The following is a 7,965-nucleotide window of genomic DNA, read 5'->3' on the forward strand; positions in this document are numbered from 1 at the left end:
ATTAATTACGGAGAAATTATTTTATAGAATAGCATGTCATAGCAATTAATCTAGCATAGCCAAAGACACGACAGTATATACAAAGTCACAAAATGTAATTATATAGATAAGTACAAGTAAGAAGGTAGGTATAACTAAGTACCAGTTAATAACTATACCTAGTAACTCCAAGGAACATACAAAGTCACAAAAGGTAATTATATAGCAAAACATTTGTCCCAAAAGTAAGTACAAGTAAGAACCAGCTTATTACTATATAAATACGTAGTCACACCAGCCTCTTTCAAAGTAATACCTAAGAATCACCAATGAACATACATGGTAATTTATAATGTATTACTATGTAAATACCCCCCAAAATACCTTCTCCCGTTGTTTCTATGTACTTAACCTTTAGTTACCATGAATGTTCATAGTAACAGGGCTGAAAAATGAAGTAGTTTCTGTTTCCACGTAGATACAATTTAGTTACTTGAGGTACCATGAGGTACCATTGCATTGGAAGACTCTATCCCATGAAGACAACAGAAAATCTGTCCGTGATCTTACTCTGTTACAGGGTACCACCTTCACACTTACAGGGTAAGTAGGAGGTAAGAGGGCTGTAAAAAAAAAAAAGTGGTGTCTATTTCCACATAGATACAGTAGTTATTTGTGAGGTACCACCACATTGGACGAAGAGAACAAAATTAAATAGTTTGTCAAAGTGGGCACATTTTTCGCAATAAAGACAAGCACCCAATTCAGAGTGAAGTTTATTAAACGAAAATCAACCAAACAAACCTAAGTAGAAACAAATTTGTACTCACAATCATAAAGAGCTAGCATAACAACAAAAGTTTTTGATTCCTGGTTAGTCTCATGTAAATTCGTTTTTGGGATTGAGGGAAGTAGTAGCAAATGTGTTTTGACCTGTTATAAGCGATTGTGATCAACTGAAGCGCATGGAGAACCTCACAAGTTTGACTAAATCACCTTACACTCTTAGAAAAAAGGTTCTCTGGGGTTCTACATAGAACATCTTGGTTCTTTGTCCGATCACTGCAATACAAAAAGAGGGATAGCAATTTTAACCAATCAGCGCACTTTTACTGCATAAAATAGTTCAATCAAGCAACACGTCAAACTTTTTTTTATTTTGAAATAGTGTAAATTCAAGTAACTTGTATACTCAAAATAGTTCCCTACTTTTCAGGTATCCATAAGATTAGTCTCCATTGAGGGACAGCACATTTACCTGGATTTAGGTACCGAGGTTACCTTAGTGCAATGAATATTCAGGGAGAAAAAGGTGTAGATTCACGTGCAGAGCGCACCAAGTGTTTATTTCACCTTCGCAGAAGGCAGGAATCGTGGTCACAGGCAGGCAATGGTCATACACAGGTAGGCAGGCAATGGTCATACACAGGTAGGCAGACAATGGTCATACACAGGTAGGTAAACAGGCAGGTGAATCAAAACTACGACTGAAGGCTATAACTGGTTTTCACAAACGAGCTAGGAAAAGGCTTAGTAGAGTCAAAACGAACAATACCTCACAAAGGCACAAACAGAATGAACTGAACTAAATAAGGAGCTGATGAGACCAGGTGAAATCAATGAACAAAAATGAAAGACAGGGCTACGTTCAAGAACACAAAGAAACAGGGCTACGTTCAAGAACACAATGAAACAGAACACAAGGTTGACTAAGAAAATAAATACAGAACCTTACACTTAGATTACAACTCAGAGGAAAACTCCAGTCTGCATAGTGACAGTGGCCTACAGGTCAAGTCTCTGGTCTCAGGTGAGAACAACCTGACCAACAACTCCCTCTCTTGGCTCCAAAAAAGTCAAAGTCACCTGGGATTCCATTCTGTGTGCGGACCCTCAAAACCCCTCTGCAATCAAGATGATCCTGAGGAAGGTTGGTTGTCCAGGCTCATCTCAGAAGGCTGTGTTGAGTCCTGAGCTGACCCAACAGGCCTTGCGGTGACCAGGACTGACGCAGGGTGCTGTGCAGCATGTGAAGGCCAGTGCCAATGCATGTCTGGTGTCCGAGTACCTTTCCTTCCCCCTGACAGAGGAGCAGTTGAAGGATAGCCTTCCTGTCAACCAGGAAGTGAGCCAACTCAAGAGGCCTAAACTGTTGTACCCAGAGCTAAACCAGCTGTTCCAGAATGCTGTGTAGCATGTGAGGGCAGTGCAAAAGCCAGTCAGGGGTCCACGCACATTTGCTGGAAGGTGCTGAGGGATAGTCTCGATCAGGAACTAAGCCAGTCCAAGAGGCTGGTTCTTCAAGGACCCCAGCACAAGCCTACAGAAGCAGCATCGACAGAGAAAGAGGCCCATCGGCACGTAAGTTAAGGCATCTGGCAGCAGGGGGCACAAGAGAGCAGACAACCACAGTGAAGGAAGTGACAATTCGTCCAAATGCCTGAAAGAGGAAGGAGCATAGTCACTGATATTGACTCATTTTAATATGCACACATCAGATGTTAATTCTATTTCAATTCAGTCAATTCAGGAAGTAAACAGAATTTCCAATTCTAATTGCGCTTGCCAAGGGAGGCATTGAGGAAAATAATGTAATTGTAATATGAATATCAGTTTACTTCCTGAATTGACGAAATTGAAAAGGAATTGATGCCAACCCTGGCTCAAGAGACAGGCAAGAATGTCTCTTGAGGATATACGTTTTGTTGAAAAATAAAGACTAGCTTAGGTGGAGGACTGCACATTAAAATGGACAGCCTCTGATAGTAATAAGGTGGTACAGTACTTCCTCTGTACGCAGTGACTATAAAAAACAACTAGCAAATAAAAACAAATTATTCTGATCTCGAGTCAAGTAGACTCAGTTGGTAGAGCTTAGCACTTGAAACGCCAGGGTTGTATGCGCTCACTACTGTAAGTCTCTCTGGATAAGAGTGTCTGCTGAAAGGTAAAACAAAGTTTTTCCGTGTTTAAAAAAATCCAAGTATATCAATAAATCTTTTTGCAGTCACTAAATCGTGATGATCAAAATTGGAAGTACAACCTTCTATGCATATTTCACTTTTTTTTTAATACACATCAAATAAAATATTATTCCTGATAATTTTTAAAATAATAAATAAGCACATTGTGTGCAGGATTCATTCATCGGTATCATCACAATTCAATTACATGTATTCAATACAAAGGTTGGTTTTCTCATAGTTTTATAGACTTGCCATTGGCGCACAGAAATACAATCTACAGTTGAAATAAGGAAAGGTGAATACAATGGAGGAATACAGTGTATTAGGAAAGTATTCAGACCCCTTCTCTTTTTCCACATTTACTTACGTTACAGCCTTATTCTAAAATGTATACAATATTTTTTCCCCCTCATCAATCCACACAAAATACCACATAATGACCAAGCGAAAACAGGTTTTTATACATTTTTTCAAATGTATAAAAAATGCAAAACTGAAATATCACATTTACAAGTATTCAGACCGTTTACTCAGTACTTTGTTGAAGCACCTTTGGCAGCGAAACAATCATGAGGGCAGTTTCTCCCATTCTTCTCTGCAGATCCTCTCAAGCTCTGTCAGGTTGGATGGGGAGCGTCGCTGCGTAGCTATTTTCAGGTCTCTCCAGAGATGTAGGTATGTATAGAACTGGTTGTATGTTGCTGCATTTAGCAAAGTCACCTTGAGTGGACACATAGTAAAGTTCACTGAGTGGGGCACCACTGTATGGATTACTGCCTGAGTGTTGTGGCTGTCTTAGGCACGTGGTTGCACTGATGCGAAAACGGTTAAACTTTTGACAGCGTCTGCATGTCTGGCCCTTAGCTGGGCAATCTGGAGCTCTTGTTGCATGACGTGTAGATCCACAATTTCCACAGCGCCTCTACTGATGGACAATGGCGCCGGAGGAGATGGCTGCCGTTTTATGGGCTCCTAACCAATTGTGCTATTGTGTGTGTGTGTTATTTCTTACATAATGTTTCTGCCACCGTCTCTTATGAACCAAAAAGAGCTTCTGGAACAGCGATTACTCACCTCGTACTGGACGAAGAAATGTTTCTTTAACGAGTCGGACGCAAAGGATTTACTTCAGACATAGGACAAGGCCCAAATCCCCGTCATTCGCATGAAGAAGAGACGGAGATATAGGGGTCGTAGGTCGGGGTGCCTTGTAAGAATCCGACGTCGAGTGGGTAACCCGCCTCTACCATCAGTCCTATTAGCCAACGTGCAATCATTGGATAATAAACTGGATGAGCTCCGATCAAGATTATCCTACCAATGGGACATTATAAACTGTAATATCTTATGTTTCACTGAGTCGTGGCTGAACGACGACAAGGATAACATACAGCTGGCTGGGTTTTCTGTGCAATGGCAAGATAGAACGGCTGCCTCCGATAAGACAAGGGGTGGCGGTCTGTCTATTTGTCAATAACAGCTGGTGCAGTAAATCTAATATTAATGAAGTCTCGAGGTTTTGCTCACATGAGGCAGAGCATCTCATAATAAGCTGCAGACCACACTATTTACCAAGAGAGTTTTCATCTACTAAGACCGCACTCAACGAGCTGTATTCCGCCATAAGCAAACAGGAAAACGCTCATCCAGAGTTGGCGCTCCTAGTGGCCGGGGACTTTATTGCAGGGAAACTTAAATCCGTTTCATCTCATTTCTACCAGAATGTTACATGTGCAACCAGAGCAAAAACAACTCTAGACCACCTTTACTCCACACACAAAGACATGTTCAAAGCTCTCCCTCACACTCCCTTTAGCAAATATGATAGTAACAGCACCAGCTGTTCCGGACGACTGTGTGATCACGCTCGCCGTAGCCGATGTGAGTAAGACCTTTAAACAGGTCAAATTTCAACAGACAGATTACCAGGACGTGTACTCTGAGCATGCGCTGACCAACTGGCAAGTGTCTTCACTGACATTTTCAACCTGTCCATGACTGAGTCTGTAATACAACATGTTTCAAGCAGACCACCGTAGTCCCTCTGCCTAAGAACACCAAGGTAACCTGCCTAAATGACTACTGACCCGTAGCACTCACGTCTGTAGCCATGAAGTGCTTTGAAAGGCTGGTCATGACTCACATCCACTCACATCCACATCCACAGATGACACAATCTGTATTGCACTCCACACTGCCTTTTCCCACCTGGACAAAAGGAACACCTACATGAGAATGCTATTCATTGACTACAGCTCAGCGTTCAACACCATAGTGCCCTCAAAGCTCATCACTAATTTAAGGAACCTGGGACTGAACACCTCCCTCTGCAACTGGATCTTGGACTACCTGACGGACCGCCTCCAGGTGGTAAGGTTAAGTAACAACACATCTGCCACACTGATCCTCAACACGAGGGGCCCTCAGGGGTGCATGCTCAGTCCCCTCCTGTACTCCTTGTGCATGACCAAGCACGAATCCAACACCATCATTACGTTTGCAGAGGACACAACAGTGGTAGGCCTGATCACCGACAATGATGAGACAGCCTATTGTAACGCCCGGGGTGTAGTGTGTGAGAAGTCAGGCGCAGGAAGCAGAGAGTTCAGGGTAGTGCTAACTTTTAATGCACCACAACGGTGAACATACGCCAACCAAAACAAATTTCCCAAACACGGGGGACTAAAACAGTCCAGCAAAAAACCCAAACACATGGGAAAACCGTGACACACAGACGTGTACACATGTACATCGAAACAATCCCGCACAACCAGCAGGCGGGCCTGCTGGTAAATAAAGCCCAACCAATCAGCCTAAAACAAACACAGGTGAAACCAATAAACAGAAAAGGGGAAAAGGGATCAGTGGCAGCTAGTAGGCCAGTGACGACGACCACCGAGCGCCACCCGAACAGGAAGGGGAGCCACCTTCGGTAGGATTCGTGACACCTATAGTGAGGCGTCACACCCTGATCTGTTTCACCTGTCTTGTGCTTGTCTCCACCCCAACTAAGTATCTCCTATTTGTCCCCATTATCTCCTGTGTATTTATACCAGCATTTTCTGTTTGTCTGTTGCCAGTTCGTCTTGCCCCGTCAAGTCCTACCAGCGTGATCCCGTGTTTCCTGTGGCTAGTTTTTGTTTTTCCTAGTCTTCCCAGTTCTGAACTTTCTGTCTGTCCTGACCCTGATCCTGCCAGCCGTCCTGTACCTGCCTGACTCTGATTTGGATTTCGACTCTTTGCCTGCCTTGACTTACCTTCTGCCTGCTGTAATAAACTCAGAGACTCGTACTATCCGCCTCCTGTATTTGCATCTGGGTCTTAGCCTGAGCCGTGAAAGGAAGAGGTCAAAGACCTGGCAGTGTGGTGCCAGGATAACAAACTTTCCCTCAACATGATCAAGACAAAGGAGATGATTGTGGACTACGGGAAGAGGAGGGCTGAGCATGCCCCCGTTCTCATCGACAGGGCTGTAGTGGAGCAGGTTGAGAGCTTCAAGTTCCTTGGTGTCCACATCACCGACGAACTGTCATGGTCCAAACATACTAAGACAGTCGTGAAGAGGAGACGACAATGCCTATTCCCCCTCAGGAGACTGAAAAGATTTGGCATGGGTCCTCTGATCCTCTACAGCTGCACCATTGAGCGCATCCTGACTGGTTGCATCACCGCCTGGTATGGCAACTGCTTGGCCTCCGACTGCAAGGCACTACAAAGTGTAGTGCGTACGGCCCAGTACATCACTGGGGCAAGCTTCTTGCCATCCAGGACCTCTATACCAGGCAGTGTCAGAGGAAGGCCCTAAAAATTGTGAAAAACTCCAGCCTCTCTGCACGGCAAGGTCCAAAAGGCTTCTTAACAGCTTCTTTCCCCAAGCCATAAGACTCCTGAACAGCTAACCAAATGGCTACCCCCCCCCCCCATTTTTACGCTGATGCTACTCTCTGTTTATTATCTATGCATAGTAATTTTACCTCTACCTACATATACATATACCTCAATGACCTCGACTAACCTGTGCCCCCGCACATTGACTCTGTACCGGTACCCCCCTGTATATAGCCTCATTACTGTTATTTTATTGTTGCTCTACTATCTATTTGTTATTTTTCTTCCTTTTTGTATTTTTTCATTTTATTTATTTATTGTTTACTTCAGTTTATTTTGTAAATACTTTCTTGAAAAAACGTTCTTTTTTTCTTGAAACTGCGTTGTTGGCTTGTAAGTAAGCATTTCACTGTAAGGTATACATACACCTGTTGTATTCGGCGCTAGTGACCAATAACATTTGATTTGATTACTAGTGCTCTTGGTGGGGCCGTGCTAGCTGTATTGAGGCCGTTGAGTCTGTGTAACACATGTCACAGCTAGTGTGTAGCTGCTGCACTGACTGCTCCCTTGTGCTATAACTTGTTGTGGAGTGATCTTGTGCTTCAGCTATTTTAGCAGCACATTCAGTGGCTGACTCAATTTGTACAGCAAGTGTGAGTGAATTAGCAAGGGTTAAATTATCATCTTCAAGTAACAATATTTCTTGTCCCCTCGGGGTTGGAAGTTTTTCAGCTGATCTCTTATTATTCAAATAAGCTACAAACTGGCTAGCTGATTCACTAGCTCGCTGACGCCATTGTTTGAACAGAAGCCATCTCAGTAAAACGTTGAGAGCTGCTGTTGTTTGTTCATATGAGGCTGCAGGTCCCAAAGTGCTGAAAATGCGGCACCCCTCCTCTCCGGGGCAGTGTAGGAAGATAGAAAGTTGCCTGGCGGCCAGTATCCAACAGTATCCAGTCCTATGGCTTAGAAGGTACGTTTCAAAAAAGGCTTTCCATTGCTCCCAGGGAATGACAGGATCGCCTAGGTGAGGCAGAAATGCGTCCGGAGGAGGCAGAGATAGTGGGTATGACGAGTGCAGGATCAGCCATCCTCGTCGCCAATGTTGTGTTGGAAGAATGAGACTTTTCTTTATAAACGGCTCGGTTTTATAAGCTATCACTCTAACATGCTCACGTTGCTGAGCTAG

The sequence above is a fragment of the Salvelinus namaycush genome, chromosome 39 (genome assembly GCF_016432855.1).
Source record: "Salvelinus namaycush isolate Seneca chromosome 39, SaNama_1.0, whole genome shotgun sequence".
Classification (NCBI taxonomy): domain Eukaryota; kingdom Metazoa; phylum Chordata; class Actinopteri; order Salmoniformes; family Salmonidae; genus Salvelinus; species Salvelinus namaycush.